General features: G+C 39.5%; 1 long non-coding RNA gene across 5 annotated transcripts in view; it reads right to left on the bottom strand.

Moving 5' to 3' along the window:
- Window positions 1-1,331: 1,331 nt before the first annotated feature.
- The window catches only part of LOC310893526, a 221,826-nt gene continuing 202,088 nt past the window's right edge, over window positions 1,332-21,069 (bottom strand). For 4 of the 5 annotated variants that reach the window (XR_014579061.1, XR_014579063.1, XR_014579064.1 and 1 more), the window contains 2 exons: window positions 16,150-16,259; window positions 12,841-14,327 (listed from right to left, as the gene is read on the bottom strand). This is a non-coding gene — a long non-coding RNA (uncharacterized lncRNA). Of the gene's footprint in view, window positions 7,527-12,840; window positions 14,328-16,149; window positions 16,260-21,069 lie in introns of those variants that run through there. The other variant, XR_014579062.1, reaches the window with a different exon arrangement.

Here is a 21,069-nt window from a genome sequence, read left to right as displayed (position 1 = left end):
TACAATCCATGTGATTTAAATAATCCATTGCGAGTACATAGGAAAGAAGAGAGAAGGAATAAAGTGGGTTGTGCTTTGGCCCGCAATGCAAATCGTAATAATAATGTGAAAATTAGATTGATGATTCTATGTCAGCCACCATTCAAGTCCATTGCCATTCAACTGCCTATGTATTATATGATGATGATACTTGACAGTATATAGTGTTATGGTCTGCAATGTCAAAAATGTCTAAGTTTCACATCAGATACGTATACATCAACTCACACGCATCAGCTAAACAAAACAAAAATAAAAACTCATGCCTGGCTCAGTTGACAGGATGATCTGGTTGTAAAAACAGACTTCCCTAAGGCTAGAGTTGAGTTGAATTACAGATCTATGGTGAATCCTATATGTTTAACTGATTCAAGCCACACTGGTAGCTTCCTTCTTGAATTAAATTGGCCTTAGCATATTGAAAAAATAAAGGGGAAGGGGGGGGATGGGATAGGGCAAAATGGACCAACACTTCAAATTTTCATAGGTACTCCTTTGCCTTAAATATGCTATGGGTTCCATTTTTTTTTTTTGGGGGGGGGGGGTGGAGCAGAATGTTTATTTTCTATGTTGCTAGCTAAATCTATGTCAAGAATGAAAGGCTTAACTGAATGGGAAAAAAAAAAAGGCAGATGGTGATTTTTCAAGCAGTTAATTGAAAGCTGGTTAATTGTTTCTATTGCACTCTGATGGAGGGATATAGATGAAATAAGAAGCAAACTACATGATAGCATCAGGGTTTACCAAACCTTTCCATCTGTCTAAACTGATGCCAGGAGAAGCAATCAATATGTAAGAGTTTGCAACAGTTTAGTTATGTGATTTTATAAAGAAGATGGACTTGAAACTTCTCTTAGTTACAATATTCATTCAACAAACTACAGTGCTGTTATTATCCATTTAAAATGACATAAATGAAAACATAACCCTAACATATGCATTTTTACAACAGTCTTGTGATTTAAATGGTCCATTGTAACAGGCTAAGACCTTTAGTAAAATTAATTCCACTTACATTAACATGAAAATGGCATGCTTTTACTCTGATGTATTTCTGTGTATGCAGAGTCCTTGTATACTTCTTTCAGGTAAAAAAAAATATATATATATATATATATATATTGTTTTGCCTTGAATTTGCAGAGTTGAACTTACAGAGAAAGCTTATGATAACATCTTGCTTAATGCATTACAGTATTCTTGGAAGGTTCAGAACTGCTTCACAGGAGACCAAAAGCTTTTACAGGGCAAAAAGTTGTCTTTGAGTTGTATATTTGATGATACTGGGGAAGGAAGGAAGGAAGGAAGGAAGGAAGGAAGGAAGGAAGGAAGGAAGGAAGGAAGGAAGGAAGGAAGGAAGGAAGGAAGGAAGGAAGGAAGGAAGGAAGGAAGGAAGGAAGGAAGGAAGGAAGGAAGGAAGGAAGGAAGGAAGGAAGGAAGGAAGGAAAGGAAGGAAAGGAAGGAAGGAAAATAAATTTTTTTTTATTAAGTGTCTGGAAGAGTTTCATTTATGGAAAAGTTATCTTTATATATAGTGAAGACTTTCAATGACTTCTTACTGTGCTTCTGTCTTAATGCTGGTATAAAATCAGTTGAAGATAATACAGACTACAACTTGATTGGTCTGTGGAAGAAACAGATCTTTGATGTGCATTTGAGTGTAGGATTTCTGGGCCATTTTCATGGCTTTTGGGTTTTCTAAATACAGCTTATGTTGTTTAATATTACTTTACAAGCACCCATAAGTCTCAGCTTGGATTAAAACATCATGTTGGAGAATTCTGGCTATGTTATCTTTTCCTTTTGGTGACCCTCACTGATCAAGGGATTTTAAATACTTCGGTGACTCTGGACCTAAGCAGCCTTGTCTGCATTAAGGAAAGGAATGTAAGAATTTGCTTATATGACTGTAGCTCATGGGAAAAATTATACTGATCTTGAAAGGCTGTTTCTGCTCTTTAAAATGCCATTTTCTATTTCATTTATTGTTGTGTGTAATCTCTGTTTTGTTAAGTGCAAGTAATAGTTAGCTAATGTATAAGGAGACTTCTTTAAACCCACCTCATATTAAGCCACGCTTTAGCTTTATCAACATTTTATAGAAAGACTGTGAATTTGAAAATAATAGGCTCTATGTTTGACAGCTTTCCCTTTACCATCTGCTTTATGTGTTTTCTCAAAACTCCTTGTCATATACTAAGTTAAGAGAAACGAAAAAGCACAGATAAATATTTGGGACACTATTTCATAGTCATATGACTGCTTAGCTTCTCTGTTTGTTAATGTCAAGTTCAGTTTAAGACTACATGATAGTCAAAGCAAAATAAGACAAAGCAAAACAAAACAAAACATAATAAACCTTTACTGTAACTACTACAGAATTTTTCTAAGAGCAATTAAAAAGAATTATGACCTTGAATCAATAATCTAGTTTGCTTTATATCTTAATCTTGAAAAGATTTAAATGAAGATAATTCAGAACTTGAATTAGATTATTCACAACTTAAACCACAACTATATCTCATCATCTCTATCATATGGATGTGTTTTTCCCATTAAAAATAAAAAGGAAAATACATTATAGATTAACTTCTAACACGAGTAAGGATGGAAGAGAATGTGACAGCAACCTCCCTTGCTGCTATTTGCCAACTGATTCTACTTAAATCCAAATTCTTCAGTTATTAAGGACAGTGAAAGTTTGCCTTTGATTTGGTTTGAGCCATGATTTAGCTATTTGGAATACAATCAGATGCATGGCACCGCCTGTTTGTGTGTGATCATTGGATATGCCGTACAGTGAAGCAGCAAGTATTCCTCTGGAATGGAAGCAAGTCTTTGACAAATACTGGAAACAACCACAGAGGGCTTAAAGTTTCTTTTGCTTGGTGGGAAGGGAAGAATGACAAAGTAAGTAACAAAAACTCAGTCCTGCTAGCTCTGATCATTGTGTGCTTGACCCAGCAAAGCATATGCATAGGTTTAAACACATGAATAATCCTACTAAAATCAACACTTTTCCTCAGTAGTATGATGCAAAGAAATAAGAACTTATTAAATCCTGTAATCATTTTATCTCTGCTGCATGCATATGATCCGTGGGTGTTGTTTTCAATTTGTTTGTAAAACATTGTTTAAACACTAGCAATTCTTCTGTTTCATCACTTAAAGCCAACTACTTTTTTTTTTTTTTTTTTTTACAAAAACACTACTAAAAGTCTAAATCAGAGTGGGGAAAAAAAACAAGGATTCATGCTCAGATTCATGATCTGATTTTTAGAAATATTCTCTGTGCATATAGTTCTCTCTTTTGTTATGGTAATTTTACATTATATCTCAAAAAGCATGTGGACAGTGGATTGGTATAATCTAAAAATTCCAATCGTGAAATAGAATCGTCATTTTCATTGTCAACAACAAAGTCATTGTGTTGCATCGCCAGTTTTTAATGCGAACAGAAAGGAATGATATCAGTTAGTATTAAACAAATCTCACTCAACAATTTTTGACCATAACAAAAGCTTTTAACTACAAAAACTATTATTTTAGAAGTGAGAAGCATGTCACAGTTTTTATACCTGTATGCACATGAATTAGAGAAGTGTAGCACAGAATAATATAGACAATAAGATTTTTCACTAATATTCTAAACATCTGAGCATGCTTCTTAAATGTTATCATATAACAAAACTCTGGACTTACTGAGTCTTTACATAGGCAGTCTTTACATAGGCATTTTAATATATTTTTCTTTATAAATTTATATATATATTTATACACACACACGTATATATATATTTCTCTCTAACTAAGCAGTTTACTCTATAGAGGTACCTTTAGAATCTCAGGCCAGTGTTGAAGATTTTCTCTGAATTGTGTAAGTGCTTGCACATTTGTAAAACATATATGGATAGAATTTCAATGAAATCCAAATAACCCCATTATTTTACATGTGCAAAAAATAGTCTGACTGGACTGCCAGTCTGTTTGCTATATTTAACAATTAGTTTAATACACAGGCTCCTTGAGGACAAAAGACAGAAGGGCTGCCAATTTTCTGTATGGTTGGTAGATCACTCATAGCCTCAGGCTAATGAGCTATAGTTTATTTCTCTGACCCCTTCCTGAAATGCCTGTAACGGCGTTTGAAGTGTGGTTCCAGGGTTGCTATCATCCATCCTGATTTCACATTTCTAATTAGGCCAAATATATTCTAATCAAAACAAAGAAAATATGAAAATGCTCTGGTATGAGTAGAGTGATAATGATGCTCTTCACTGACAACAGGATCAAAAATATAACAAGGAAGGGCAACAGTGAAATACAGATGTGTTTTTGGAAGAGATTTCAAAAAGAGCTCAGCACCAAACAGTTCCTATTTAACAGCCTAATGACATTGGTTGCATTTTTAGAAGTCATCAGCACTACTGACAATTTTATTCAAATATGTTAAGGGGAAAAGAGTTCATTGACCCTAGTCGTGGGAATTACTTTTCAAAGTCTGATCTGAAATAATTTACATACTAGATTTAAAGGGCTCTCATAAAATGCATATATATATATAAAACAACCTCAGATATTCATTCTGATATGAACAAATGGCAGCCTAATAGTTCACGGTAGCACAGTTACCCTGGCCCTGATTCATCAAGCGAGCTCAGACCACACAATGATCCTTTTGGTTATCTGTGATGGGGTGCCTCTGTGCACATACATACACACACACCTTTAGTGAGAACACATGGAGTGTGAACCTTTGTAGTTGGTGGATTTATCAAGTGGAAATATTTCTTAAATTTATAGGGAGTATAGGTGTATAGGGTGTGAAGGGAGACACATTCTGCAGTGGAACAGGGGATCATCGCGGGCAGGTGCTTTTCTGCATCAAGGCCACGCAAGGCAGCTGAGGGAGCTGCCAGGACCCGGCAGCCCTCATGAGGTTGGCTGACAAGGCACAGGTGGAGCCAGCAGTCCCCCTGCTGTACATTGCCAGTCCCTAGGGAGCATGAGTGACCAGGAGTGTGGTGAACAGGACGGGCCAACAGGGCGTGGTGCTTCAGTTAGGGCTTGGTGCATCAGTTAGGTTGTGGCGTGGCAGTTAGGGTGTGGCGCGGCAGTTTGCACAGCAGTTCACAGAGGGAGGGCGCTCTCACCGCTGTCTTCCAACAGCGGTTGTAACCTGGTCGCGAAGAGCCCAGCCATGATATCCATCCCGCAGAAAGCTGTGGCCTCTGCATCCCTTGCGGCCTCTCCAGCCACAGTTACCGATGTGGCTAACCCAGACAGAGGTCTTGGTGAAACACGTGGCCGGACAGGTTTTGGGCTGCAGGGTGTGCCCGAGTCTTCTGTCAGTGTCTGATAGCAGCAGCACTGGGTATGCCTGTGGGAGGTGTGCCCAGGTTGAAGAACTGCTTAGCCTGGTGGCAGAGCTTCAGGAGGAGGTGAGCAGGCTGAGGAGCATCAGGGAGTCAGAGAGGGAAATTGACTGGTGGAAGCATACTCTACCCTCTCTGAGACAGACTCATGAGCCAGCCACCACACAAGAAACAAAGGTTCCTCTATCCCACCAGGCAGCCACTACACAAAAGACAAAAGTTCCCCCATCCCACCAGGCAGTAGGAGGGGACCTAGGCCAAGGTGGGGAATGGAAGCAGGTTTCTGCTCCAGGTGGTAGCTGAACCCCCTCCCTGCCTACCTCATTTTCCCAGCTACCCTTACTCAACAGGTATGAGGCTCTAGAACTTGACAGTCAAGCAAACGATGATAGAAGAAAGCCCATCCAGGTTGGAAGGGGTGCCTAAGGCAAGGCAACCTACCCCCAGCATTACTACATCTTCCTTCAAGAAATAAAGAAGGTTTATCATCATAGGGGACTCCCTTCTGAAAGGAACCGAGGGCCTGATTTGCCATCCGGACCCAACCCACAGGGAGGCCTGCTGGCTTCCTGGAGCTTGGATAAGAGACATTGCAAGAAAAGTCGCTCGCCTGGTACGGTAATGATGAGGTAGCAAGGAAAATCCAAGGGCAATCAAAAGGGTCTTTTACGGCTTTGGGGTGACTGGTTAAAGGATCAGGGGCACAGGTTGTGTTTGCCTCTGTCTTTCCAATAGGAGGGATCAATGTTGACAGGCAGACACGTCTCATCAATACGTGGCTCTGAGACTGGTGCCACTGGCAGAACTTTGGGTTTGTTGATCACAGGAAGGTCTATGCAACACCAGGTCTGCTGGCACCAGATGGGATGCACCTCTCTCAGAGGGGGGAAAGGATTTTTGCCCAGGAGTTGTCAGGGCTGATAGATTGGGCTTTAAACTAGAGTTGAAATGGAAAAGGGATAAAACCAGTCCCGCCAGTGACACACTAAGGAATGGCATGCAAGAATCAGAGCAACTGTGTGCTAGTGAGGTCCTTCGATCTGCTCCACAAGGTGCTGCGTACAATGAGGCACATTTGAAGTGCTTCTACACCAATGCATGCAGCATGAGGAATAAACTAGAGGAGCTAGAAGTCTTGAACCAATCTCAGAGCTTTGATATCATTGGCATAAGTGAAACCTGGTGGGATGAGTCCTGTGACTGGTGTGTTGCAATAGATGGTTACAGGCTCCTCAGGAGGGACATGCAGGGCAGATGAGGCAGGGGATTAGTGCTGTATGTAAAGGGGGGGCTAAACTGTGTGGAGCTTGCAGTTGGTAATGGCAAAGATGAGAGCCTCTGAGTAAGGATTAAGGGACAAACAAATAAAGGGGATGTCTTCATGGGAGTCTATGACAGACCACCTGGCCAGGATGATGACACCCATGAATTATTCTTTGAGGAACCAAGAGATACCTCAAGATCAACTGCCCTTGTCCTTATGGGAGACTTCAACTTGCCAGACATTAACTGGGATTACCACACAGCTGACACGAGCAGGTCCAGCAGGTTCCTAAAGCATCTCAGTGACAACTTCCTGTTTCAGGTGCTAAGGAAGCCATCTAGGAAAGGTGTCCTCCTAGATCTGTTGCTGGAGAACAGAGAGGGTCTTGTGGGGGATGTGGCAATTGACGGCTGTCTTGGTCATAGTGATGATGAAACGGTTGAGTTTAAAATTTTTGGTGACAGGAGGAAAACTGCCATAAAAACTTCAGCCCTGGATATGGGGAGAGCAGACTTCAGGCTGCTCAGGGAACTAGTTAGCAAGGTCCCCTGGGAAACTGCTTTTGAAGGCATTGGCATCCATCAGTGCTTGTCAGCCTTTAAGAACTGCCTCCTAAAAGGCAGTAATTCCAGAGGTAATTCCAAAGTACCAGAAGTAAAGCAGGTGGGGCAGAAGTCCAGCTTGGTTGACCAGGGATCTTCTTCTTCTGGAGCTTAGGCAGAAAAAGAAAGTGTATGGCTGCTGGAAGCAGGGTCAGGCAACACAGAAGGACTACAGGGATGCTGTTCAGATTTGTAGGAAGAAAATTCATGCAGCCAAAGCCCAATTAGAGTTGAAGCTGGCCAGGCCTGTGGGAGACAATAAAAAAGTTGTTTTTTAAATACATGAACAAAAAAGGAGGACCAGAGAAAACATAGGTCCACTACTTGATGGGGATGGCCACCTCACAAACAAAGATATAGGCAAAGCAGAGACGTTAAATGCCTTCTTTGCCTCTGTCTTCAACCCCAATTATGGGCTTTGTGACCCTGTGTGCCCTGAGCTAGAGGACCGTGACGGTGGGAATGATAAACTCCCAGCCAACCATGAACATGTGTGGGATTTTCTGCTCCACCTGGATCCATACAAGTCCATGGGTCTGGATGGGATTCATCCCAGGGTGCTCAGAGAGCTGGCTGACTTCACTGTGGGACCTCTTTCAATTATTTTTCAATGGTCTTGGGAATCTGGAGAGGTCCCAGTAGACTAGAAGCTGGCAAATGTTGTGACAAAAACGTTGTGACAAGGGCAAGAAAGAAGACCCTGGTAACTACAGGCCTGTCAGTCTCACATCAGTGACTGGTAAAATTATGGAGATTATCCTGGGAGTTATTGAAGTGCACCTAGGGTGCACAGCCAACATGGGTTCGTGAGGGGTAGGTCCTGTTTAACAAATCTGATTTCTTTTTATGATAAGATCACCCATCTAGTTTATCAAGGGAAACCAATTGATGTAATCTTTTCGGATTTCAGTAAAGCTTTTGATACGGTTTCTCATAGTATCCTACTGGACAAAATATCCAACATACAGCTAGACAAAAACGTCATACTATGGGTGAACAATTGGCTGGTGGATAGGCTCAAAGGGTTATGGTAAATGGGGCCGCATCAGGCTGGTGGCCAGTCACCAGTGGGGTCCCCAACGCTCCATTTTAGGGCCAGTTCTTTTCAATGTTTTCATAAACAATTTGGATGTAGGACTAGAAGGTGTTTTGAGTAAGTTTGCTGATGATACTAAACTGGTAGAAGTTGTTGACTCTGATGAGGATGGAAAGGCCAGAGAGATCTGGACAGATTGGAGAGATGGGCAATCACCTACCGCATGAAGTTTAACAAGAGCGGGTGCTGGGTCCTGCATCTAGGAAGGCACAACCCTAGCTATATGTAGAGACTGGGGGGCGAGATGCTAGAGAGCATCCCCTCAGAGAGGAATCTGGGGGTTTTGGTTAATAGCAAGTTGAATATGAGCCAGCAGTGTGTCCCGGCAGCCAGGAGGGCCAACCGTATCCTGGGGTGCATCGAGCACGGCATTGCTAGTTGGTCAAGGGAAGTAATTTTCCCACTCTAGTCTGCGCTGGTGTGACCTCACCATGAGTACTGTGTGCAGTTCTGGGCACCAGAGTAGAAAAAGAATGTGAAACTGTTGGAGAGTGTCCAGAGAAGTGCTACAAAGTGGTGAAGGGCCTAGAGGGGAAGATGTACGAGGAGCATCTGAGGCAACTTAGGCTGTTCAGCCTGGAAAAGAGGAGGCTGAGGGGAGACCTCATCATGGCCTACAGCTTCCTCATGAGGGGGAGTGGAGGGGCAGGCGCCGATCTGTTCTCTTTAGTCACCAGTGACAGGACCCGAGGGAATGGAGTCAGGCTACAACAGGGGAGGTTCAGGTTGCACATCAGGAAAAGGTTCTTCACTGAGAGGGTGGTCACACAATGGAATAGGCTCCCCAGGGATGTACTCATGGCAGCAAGCCTGTCAGAGTTTAAGAAGTGTTTGGACTATGCTCTTAGTCATATGGTCTGAATTTTTGTGTAGACCTGTGTAGAGCCAGGAGTTAGACTCGATGAGCCTTATGGGTCCCTTCCAACTTGGGATATTCTATGATTCTATGATTTTATGATTTAACTTTCTGGACACTTTCTTGACATTCAGTATTTGGGGGGATTTACTGATTACTGCTTAAACTGAAATTCTTTGCAATAAATTCAAGACTGACCAATGCTAATGTGAAAAGTGCTTCAAAACACAGATATCAGGGTTGGTAGTTATTTTCTGTTTTGTTGTTGTTGTTGTTCTGGTTTTCTTTTTGAATAGAATAATAAATCCAATCAAAAAAAATCTGCCTGAAATAAATTCTTGATCAGTGAAGAGAATATTCAACAAGTTGTATCACAATCGCCACAGTCTTTCAAAATAAGTAACTAAGGATTTAATATGAAATGCATTGTTGAGGATTCTCCTTGTCCTAAATCCCCCCCTTTTCATCCTCCCTTCTTTTCTTCTTCTCTCTTCCCTACCTGTCATCTTTGTTCTCACCCTCTCTTTCTCTCTTTCTCCTCTCCCCCTTTTTTTTTTTTTCCCAATCTCTTTCTAATTTTCCTTTCATCTGCTCTGCCTCTGCTGCCATTCAAGGTTTCACAGATGAGGTTTGCTATGGTGGTTACTATTGTGTTTCTGCATCTGCTCTGAAAGAAATTTCATTTAAGCTTGAAACAAATGCATGCCGGTGGCCCAGAAGTCATTTGCCACAAATGTTTTTAAGAGCCTTGCAAATTGAAATACAGCTTTTGATTCATTGAAATTATTGTGATTGACTCCTAGTCCTCCTCTTCCAGCCTCAGAATTAAGTGTAGATAAATGCAGCTCAGCTTGTTTTTTTCCTGAAATAAGTTTCTACAATGACACTTGCACCCTGGGACACATTTTTCCCTGGAGGACAGCTTTGCTTTACTGAACTACTCACATTTCGCAAGGCAGTGGCTCAGTTGTGTCAATTCTGCCTGCATCTGCAATATTTTCAAAGGGTCTGAAGCCTGAACTACTTTAGGAGACTTGAAGGAAGCAACCCCTGTGCTTGGCTATCGTATTGCACTGGTGACACATGACACTCTGTGTGTACCTGCCGAGTTCAATATTGTGAAAACTGACGCTCTTATTCTTGAAATGGGCCTTTTGACTGCTTTAAACCTTTACGTTGTTAATGGACGTGTTTCTTCCCCAACAGAACTGAATAAACCTCCTTGTTTAACCTCTGTCTCCGTTGTGACAGGCTGTGCTGAGTCCGACACTGAACTGTGCTCTAGTACTGGTGCATAAGAAAAGAAGTGATTCCCATACAACAGGAACTTAGATGTTTGATTTTGTCTGGAAAAAAAAAAAAAAAAAAAAAAAAAAAAAAAAAAAGCTGTCCTAGGAGCTACAAAAGCAAGAAATGAATGGCTTCATAGAATGCAGTAACTCCCAGAGCAGGTGTTTCAAACTCTTGCTACTAAGAAAAAAAGAGATGGTTTCATGCATCTGAACTTATGCAAGCTGAATAAAATGATTTTGCAGGACAATCACACACTCCCACAGCCAGGAGGACAGTAAATGCAAGTGATATATTCTTTTGTCATAGTGATGTCACATACCACAGGTGTTACCACTCTGATTTTGACAAGTGTCCATTTATTCCATTCCTGAGTCCCCCAGCGCAGCTAATAACAGATGCTTCTGATGGATACTGTAGAGACACACCGTAAAATAGCTGGGGAGAACAGCTTAGAGAGAAAATACTTCTTCAACTTCTTTGTCAGAGGTTAGCTTATTCTGTTTCAAGGTACATTCATAATGTAATTTGAATATTCTGACTGTTTGATACATGGGACAAATTTTGCAGAACATTCTGGGCACATGTTTCAGTCACATGCTTTGTAAAACTCACCAACAGGAGGTCAGAGGCACTTTCACACTGACTCTCTGGATTTATACTTTTACTTAATGTTGCCCAGAGAAAGATGATGCTGATTTTGCAAAGCTGTTCTTGGGTCTGTTGTTACTGCATAGTTTTGTTGTGCTTTAGAATAAACCAGCAGACTCTGAAGAGAATTTCTGTATCGTATTGTACACACGAAGTTAGTTGGAAATTGATTTTTTTTTCAATATGGCAATTTAAAAGGATGAAATGATTTTAAGATGCCTGATCTCAAACAGAAGCATTAACTCCATTCCTAGGCTACATATTAGTATCCAGACAAGAAGCTGTGGATTCTGTGGTCCTGCCTGCGATCATTTGCAATCAGACCTTTTCCTCTCAAGTTTATTGCAAACTTCCAGCAACTATGGAAGTGCTGTGTGGTATTTTTACTTGTATCCTATTATCCTCAGACTAATAATACATGTTATTTTTCTAAGATAACTAATTCCCAATAGCTAAAACTAATTTATACATTTGGTGATAAACATTAAAATTGTGATATAAGACAGTTCCTTCCACATCTAAAATAAGTGAATTCTACAATGCATAAAATATTTATTAAGATACATAAACTTATTGTCTTGCTTTGTTTTGTTTTTATTAAATAAATTAATTGAGAAAGAACACAAAGCTTTTATTGATCAAAGGGATCATCAGTACAACCAAAGTTGTCAAGAATATTGAATTGCAACTCCATGAAAATTTCTAAGTTTTCAGAAATATTTTCTTCAGGGCAATTTTTTCTTTTGCTAAATCACCTTGGGAGCACAGAGTCTGCTGCTGATATGGTGTTTGCATGTGGGGCCTGGAAACCCTGAGAGCCTAAGGAGTAATGAAGGTGGGACCATGGCAGACACTGCTCCCACAATATCAAGCTTTTAGTTCTATGAAACAGTCTAGCAGTTGCTAAAGGAGACAGGTGCCTGGGAAGTGACCTATGCCAACTGTAAGGAAACAGGTGCCTTTATGGTCAACTGTCAGCAGCAGGGCTTCTGAAGAGTTCAGTTCTTGAAGGTAAGAGATTCCCACCAGCCAGCCAGCCAGCCAATTGCATGGAGGGAAAATGAACCACCTACCTTTCTGAAGAGTATCCTAGTGTCTTGCAAAATCACCCTAATTCTCACAGAAGGTTTAAGTGAACCAGCAAAGGAAAAAATGTTCTTCTGAATAATTTCCAACCAATTTTACCATTTTCCTATTTTGATGAATCTGTATAAATTGATCTTCATACTGCCAAAATCATAATAAGTATTAAGTTTTGAAGCCAGTGCCATAACATAACCACAAATTGAAAAATTTATAAAATTCTGTAGTATTTTCTAGCCATTTCTCAAAATATATTTGTATATATAATATAAAAAATATAAAATGCTGTGTGCAGCAGTGTAATTTGTTTGCCTTAAATTCTGCTGCCAGATCCTTATTTCCTAATAGATGACTACAGACATCCTTGATCCTTTCAAAATGGCTCTAGTAAATTGCCCTTACATTGTCACAGCAACTAATTAGCAAATAGCCCAAAGCAAACTTTATTTGATGCATTGTTTCAATATCATAATCTAGTTCTTGTTAAAAAGAACTAGAACTTGTTTTGCTCTCAATGGAAATCTGAAAACTAGACTTGAACAATCTACTTCATTTCAAATCTGTGTAATCTGCAGAATTTCTGAAGAAAGAAGCATTCAGCAGAGACAGACTCATCCATGCATTACCCTTAGGCCAATTGGAAAATAGGATGTTCTAATCAGGCTTTGAAAAAATGATTGCAAATCCCTAAGCTAACAGGGTGAAACAAGCAAGCAAACAAACAGAAACCTTTTGCTCAACTATATCACAAAACTACCAGGTAAAATGATATGCTTGATACCAGATGCCTTCTACATATATAACATATAGATAACATTGTACATTAATGCTGTGCAAAAACTGATTATGATAAAAAGATACAAAGTACCTGGGACAAAAGTAGAGGTAAGAATGTATAAAATAATAAACAGTGCCACAGAATTATTTGAATATCTTTTATGGGGCTCACCATTCTTTGATTGCTAAATAGGATAAAAGAAACAGGAAAAGTGGTACTTTTGAAAATAATGGTTATAGTGGAAGAGGGCTTTGACATAGAAGTTATTAATTTTGTGGTGGTAATGAGCTCAGCTAGCCTGAGTTTCAGATGGAGCACCTGACCCCACACTTGTCCCCTACACTAGACTGAACAATTTAACTGGTGCTAATCCAGTTTCAGTGTGCACTCATGCACGTGAGATGGCTGGGAAGTGACTGCCTAAGTGTGTCTCAGACTGGGTGGCCAAATCAGTCTGTTCAGGTTCATCATCAGTACAGAACATCAGGGGGCCTTCACCAGACAGCTAGTGGAACAGGCCAGGTCCAAGGTCAGTCAGAGAAGTCCATGAAGGTCGTCAGGGTGAGCCAGAAGGTAGTGAGGACAGGGCCAGAGACTGGCAGTCTTGAAGCATCACCTGGACAGGGACTGAGGGCTCTGGGCTGGGCTGAAGTGGGGTCCTGGGCATGGGTAGTGTGAGAGGAGGCCCCAGGAAGGATGGGCAGGGAGGCCAGCTCAGAAGCCCTGAAGCAGAGCGACTGGTCACTGTCACAGCCCATTGCATCTGAAAGCTGGTTCTAATAGACACTCATTAATCCCAGTTATATCACTGTGTAAAATATTATCATTAAGCTGGGTGCATGAAATACAATATTCACGTGTTAATGAATGTTGTTCTGGGTTGCTCTGGATCCAGGCATTCCAACTTGATTTCTGATTCACTTCTGGGGAAAAGCAAACAAGCAAAAAAACAACAGCACAAAAAAAAAACAACCAACCAACCAACCAAACAAAAGTCCACTTGTGTATTTCAGGCAAGGAATATCAACTGTTTAAATTACCTTTATTCATACTCACCTGACTGATTTGCCTCACTGTCATCATATTAGTGGAAAAGTGATTTTTGGTTTTCCCTGAAGGGCAGAATAGCGGAATACAAGTGGTGAGGTTCTAGACTATCCTGTAGAAAGGACTCAGCAATTATTTTTCCCAACGGTGCTCCAGGAGTACATTTCAAGTGGATATTTTTTCTGCCACTGACAAAATGACATCTGTGCTCAGGCTCTTTTCCTCCCACAGCATATATGTAAAATTCTGCAAGAAATTAAGTGGTAGGCAAGATAGTTGGAGTGCAGGTAGGATAAAACTCTTCAGCACTTCAAAAATCTCAAAATAAAAGCGGTAGTCAAAAGTTAAAAATAGCTCCATTAACTTGGATTTCCTCAAACAAGCTATGGCATCATACAATTCTTCATTTCAAAGGACTAACTTGTATCTTAGATGAGAGTGATCAGATGTAAGTAGGCTAATGGGAGTAGGAAGATTTTCCAAGTAACAGATTTATATACCAGTTTCAGTATAGCAAGATGGGTCTATTTGTACTACATTGAGGACTGCTAACCTTCCCCTCAGGAAAACAGGCTCAATTAATTTGTGACTAAATATGTTTTGAGAAAGCTAGTGTCTGACAATAATAGTTGGTTATATGTAACTCCAACTAGTCTGTAGTTACTTATAGTATGAAGATTTGTATATTATCTATTCATGTTCTGTGCACTTTTATTTTCTCCTCTGTTTTCTTTTATAGATATGGATCTGACACTGTATGATTACTAAAGTTCAGATGACTTCTGCAAAACAAAATCAAGGTATGATGCCTATTAAAAAGACATAACAAACCATTGTGGCAGGCTAACTTGATCAACTTATAAGACATGTATAGGATCTGTGGGCATCTTTTGATATGTTTGGTCACAAATTATTGCTTGACATCAAGGTTCCTACAGAAAGGAGTGCAGTGACTCCTTGCTGGATCTTCTCTTTTCCTCTTTATAATGCACAGAAAGAAAATTCTAAATAACAGACATGACTTCTTGGCAATTCTACGTGGCCAGTCATGAGTTATGTCTTTTTTGTTTTTGTTTTTGTTTTTTTTTCTTAAAGGTACAATCATTAATGCATAAACAATAGAAAAGGAAAATCCTGAAACAATGTTGACTCAGTGCTTCCACTTATCCCGGCAGAAGTTGTTTTCGAGTATCTTTCCTATTTACATGCTGTTTAATTGCAGAGTGGAATTGATTTAATAGGTTATGTTTTTCCACTACAGGCATCCAATCTGGGTTAGGGACTGGCTTCTTCCCAAATATCTTGTCTGGGGTTCGTTGATACAGAAACTTCTGCATACAAGGAACTGCCTGCAGAGTTGATAAGCAAGCTTCTGATGAGCTACCTTTTCTTTCCAAGTGCAATTTTCCCTTGAATGGTTGTTGATTGTGAAGAATATCCTCCCCCTTATATCATTCAGATAAACGTCCTGGGCAAATACCTCTTTAGAAGTAGGTTCGAAGTACTGTGTATTTAGCAAAAAGTTGAATTTCCCACATCCCCATGAACAACACATTTTGCTGCTCCATCCAGCTGCTTTCCTTTTGCTGGTAGAGGCTTTATTCAGTGCTCCCTTTTTTTAACATGTTAATCAAATAAAACCTATGAAAAGAATCTAAGACTGTTTTGTTGCTCAAATCAGTATTACATATTCATGCTGAATATCCTAAAATAATTGTAGCCAAAGAACTATTACTTCTAAAATTACAGTTTGGATTTGGAAAGCGAGGGAAATGTTTACAGAAGGATAAATTATTTAATGTTTCTTCAGAGAAAATTGCTAGAGTTTTACTTATCTGGTTAGTTTCACAGAAGAGTAACATTGAATTCTGAGTGCAGGTATTTCTGTGTTTGGACACAAAACACTCCTCTAGAAATATAACTTGCTATTACATCTAACTGAGCAGGAATAAACTTCTTGTGAAGCCTGTGATCTGTTAGAACACTCTGTGAAAATATTTCATGAAATTTGTTTGTTATATGTACCTCATTTTTTTTCATACATAAAGACACTGAGTCTTGCACTTACTTAGTTAAAAAATATTGATGATCTTTCTCATCCTTCAAGAGCTCTTTAGTTTTCAGAAAATGGCTGGTTCTGAACTGAGAGATGAAATCTAACTCTTGCATACTAAAAATCTGCAAAGAAAGAGGAAACAGTGAAATAGTTTATCTAGACAATTCTAAAAAAGAAAGAAGCATTTTTATTTGTATTTGTAAAATTTGTTTGCTTTTTAATTACATTTAATTATTTTAATGCAATTTTGGTTTCATCCAGCAACAGTACCTCACTGTTTACATTTTGTTAGAACGCAAGCTGTCACCGTTCAGAAACACTTTTCTTTTTTGTCTTTGGAACTATGTTGGGTTAAACATTTACCTACCAGTGATCTGCATTTTTTCAGCATTTTTCTACAAATAGTACATATTCTGCTGATAACCTTCTGACCAGATTGAATGGATATATACATTCAACCTTCCGTAAACTGAAGAGCATTTTCTGATGAAGTTCATGGGTTCAAATTAATCCCTACATTTCAAGGCCTTTTCTGGATCACATGTCTTCTGCCCCTTGTGCTCTCCCCCTCTCTCCCTCCCCTGGCACTGCCCTGGCTGGTCTCTTCCCACAGCTCAGACTCTCATTTCAGCCTTTATGTGTCATCTCGTTGTCTACAGCACGCTGTCTCCTGGCCTTCCTCCAAGGCCTCCACCCATTGACAGCATCGTTTTGTTTGCTGAAGGAAAAGAGCTTGCTTTGAACCTTCCACTTGATCCCCATCAACGATGAAGTCTGAGTGCCACCTCTTAGCAGTACCTTGAAAGATATGCACCATGCTCAGCCCCTCCCTCTGTTGTGTTTGTGTGTGTGTGTGTGTTGTTGTTTTTTTTTTGTTGTTGTTGTTTGGTTGTGGTTTTTTTTCCTCATCTTGCATCACCTATTATTCCATCTGCTGTGACATTGCTTTTACGCATATTGCTGGGAATTCAGGAGTTTTGTGTTCAACACACAGGACTGACACAGATGACTTTTTTGTGTGATCTCTGGTAGCCCACCAATGAAAACACACACATTTCTGGTTCATTTATGCAGATGGATGGGAGGGAATCTGGAAAGCAAGTTGTTAATTAGTGTACAGACTAGGGATACATGTAACCACACAAGTAGATCTACCTTCTTGGCACTTTTCTAAATATTTCTGCATCTTATCTGTTTGCTATTTACTATCCTGCAACCTTTTCAAACACCCCAGTAAACCACTACTCTGTATACATGTAAAACCACCTTATAGATTTAGCTACCAAGGGAGCTCATGATACTGAGATTCCTGCTGGAAATATCCTTTTCCTACAGGGAGTGAAATAGTAATTTTGACCAGCTGTACAAAAGGGCTTTTTAGAGCTGCTGGTTTATGTCAGACTACAGTCCTATACCCTTAGCACAGGAGAGAGAAAGGCGAGGCATGTATCCAAATCTAGAAGAGGACTGGAGCAAACCACCACTCCAGAGGACCTCTGACTAAAACCAGGGTGAATACTCAGTCTAGATCATGTCTTTTTGCAGGTAAAGAGATTGGTGGCTTCAGTTATAAATGCATTTTATATCAAATTGGTGGAACTGCAAGAATATGACCTCATAACCAGCTGCAAATGGGCTGCAGCTTATAAATATGAAGCTGTGTTATCCTGTTAATGTACTATGTTAGAGTAACATAGAAGAGTTTGTGATAAATTGCAGAACATTCATGACCTTTGAACTCCAGATGTAGGCTCTGCCTTTTATGGGTTGTGGGAAATCTTGGGATTTTGACTGGGGGAAAAAAAAAAGTAAAACACGTCTCTTCTATTTTGGTATAAAATATTACATGACAACACACAGGTCCTCCTTCAATTAGGGTTCAGATGAGGGATCCTTTTCCTCCATGAAGCTGTCTTTAAAACAAAAGTGGTATGCTATTCTAAATGTAAAAGATAAAGCCTTAAAATTAAATAGATAAAATAAGTAATGGACAAATGTGAAATATACAGACAATTAAAGAAGGAAGGAGAGAAAGTAAGATAGAACGGGAGAGAGACAGAGGGAGGAAGAATGTGAGAGGTGACTTTCCGTATAAAAAAAAAAAAAGCATCCAGAAACAGGAAAAAAAAATAAAATATTTGATAATTAGTATGAAAGGTATTTGGCTACTGGCATTTTCTTTGTAATATTTTATTTATGAAAATAGTTTTATAAATAAAATGCTACAGGCTTTTGTTCAAATTGATATTATGCAGATTGCAGTGGTACTGAACGTCCAGCAGCAGGGAAAAATAATGATGAACATAGACATCTTGGTATGAAGTGTATGTATAGCCTTATTTTACAGCAAGCACTTGCTGAAGCTACCATGCAGCAAGCCAAATACCACATATTGGTATCATGATGGGTATTAAAAAAATATAAGAATGGGTTTATTTTTTTCTGTGAGATGTTCTGTGTTTTTATAGGCCGGTTCATTTAGACTGTGCTGTGAAATACCTTAAAAGGTAACACAGTATTCTGACTACAGCAGTAATTTATTACACCAGTTAATCTTGTAAAATTGCCCTCTGGATGTAATAATTTGTTATTCTTTTATTAGGCCTTCTTCTGCATACCATGTTTATCATAAAGATGTCACCACTGTGATGCCTAGCAACCAGTACAGTGTTCTGGAGGTGTTTGCATACATTTTCCTGAGGGAGAGATCTGCCTTGTCCCTGCTTGGGAGAGCTGTCAGTGTATTCTGATGTATGAGGGATAAAAGGAGTCCCTGCTGCAGTCTCCAATAAGCTGAAGTCACGGCCTGAAAGCACTGACTTGGGCATCACTATGCTGTGTTAGAAAATGTGTCAATTATCAGATGGACTGCCTAAGGGTATCGCCTGGGTCTAGGTCATAAAACCATCAGGACCAAGGGGGAAAAAATTGATGAGGAAGTAAGTTGAATTAATTGATAAATATGAGGACTGTATGTGAAATGTATTCTGTATAACCTAAACTCAGACATTTTCTCCCTTTCTTTCAGGGTAACCAATGAATATATGCCTCTCAATTTTGGCCCAGTACCACTACCATCTATCCAGACTTGTAACATTTTACCAACTTTTTCATTATTAAAAAAGAAAAAGTCAAATGACAAGAAGATATAAAAATAAAAGTAAAATCATGTTAATATTTTATAGCTATTTTTCTATTATTGCAATTTCTAATATACTGTGCATTTGTTTGTATGTGAATACAGTGGGGACCACTTAAATATCTAGCCTGAGGCCTGATTCATGAAAGCTTTATGCACCATTTATGTAAGTATCTGTGGCATTCACTCAGAAAAAGTAAGGAATACATATTTTATAGTAAAGTTTATTCCTGTGCACAACCCACCTCCAGTAGCTCTCTGTAACAGAAATGGGAAGAACATCAAGGGTCCTCTAAATATCTGAGCAATTCAGAATTTTAGATATAATAATTGGCAGTGATTATCCTGTTGTAGCCTAGAAGTGCATCACTCTCCACAGGAGTACCGGGGCCTCATTTCTGCCGTTCAGAGGCATGTATATAACACTACTGACTCATAATGAGCTACATACTTTGGCAGGACAACAGAATTTGGTTGTCCTGTCACACACAAGCACTTTTTTTACCACTGTTTTTTTCTGAAAACAACCTTTTCAACACCTTTGTGTGAAGAAGAAGTGTGGAGAAAAGAGAGCGTGTGTAATAAAGTGACTTGCCAAAGTCACACGAAAACTCTGTTATACAGATGAGAACCAAAACCACTCCATCCATTACTTTAATTACACATCTTTCCTTCCTCTCAGGTCTCTTGAGACAAAGTATTTCCTAAATATCTACCATCTTTAACATGTTCATTTCTTAGATTCATGAATCTAGTTCTTCTCATAGGAAAGCAAGCTACCCACATGTACATCTCCACAATTTACAATTACCTTACAGTTGCTTCAGGAATGCTGCTGCACTGTGAGAGTAGTGTCATGCTTTGGCTCTGAATGCAAAGTCAGTACTGCAGTTAAAAAAAAAAAAAATGCTCATACAAAATTGCTAACACAAATTCACCTCTGTCCAAGGGGAAAAGTGAAGAGGGACAAATAAATGCATTTTCATCACTTCTTCTATTTGACTCTGTTCGGTCTTTAGAGAAGACCTCTCCTCATGCAGCAGTGCGTAAGTCTGTACAAGGTGGATAGCTGGAACAGCCACAAGTATGAATGCAAGACATTTTTTGTAGATGAAAGGAAAAATACAGTATAACATCAACCTATTGAAAATAGTCTGGGAATCACAGCCAAGAACTTTTGACTTTTGCTTGGCAGGTTTCTCTGCACTCAAGACAGGGAGGGAGCAAAGAGCCCTGCTGAGCCTTTCACAGCAGCTAAACACGAGCGCTGCCTGTGCTCCCTTCTCAGTGCCCTGGGAACCTTCACTCTGCAAATTCCTGGGACAGTCATGTCTGAATCCACAAGAAGTTTGCAAAATTATAGACAGAGCCAGTGAGAAACTGGAGTGCCAGTTGCATGGAAACCTCTAAATTTTCAGGAAAAAATAATACTCATATAGCAGATTATAATATAGTGTTTTTAAAGTTCTCTGTTAGGGAGAATTCTGGAATGTGTTTCCAATAAGATTTCATTGCTATCTTTTCCAAAATATTTCTGAAGGTTCCTGTGAAGTCTAGAGCACTCTGTCCTCTTCCTTCTAGGGAAATTACTGAGTAGTCTATAGAACGAGGATTTATATCTCAGTAGCTTTCCATGCATCAGACTTTTAAGAAACATAGACTGCCGAAGCTACAGCTGGAGTAGCCATAGTGGCACCTTACTAACATAAGGAGAAGCAGGAAATGAAATTCTGAAAGAAAACTGACATTAGCTGAAAAAACAAAATCACTGTAGAGAGAATTCTGATTCTGAA

This window comes from Anser anser (genome assembly GCF_964211835.1).
Source record: "Anser anser genome assembly, chromosome: 2".
Lineage (NCBI taxonomy): Eukaryota > Metazoa > Chordata > Aves > Anseriformes > Anatidae > Anser > Anser anser.
The sequence above is the reverse complement of the archived record's forward strand: the minus strand, read 5'-3'. Positions and strand labels throughout refer to the sequence as shown.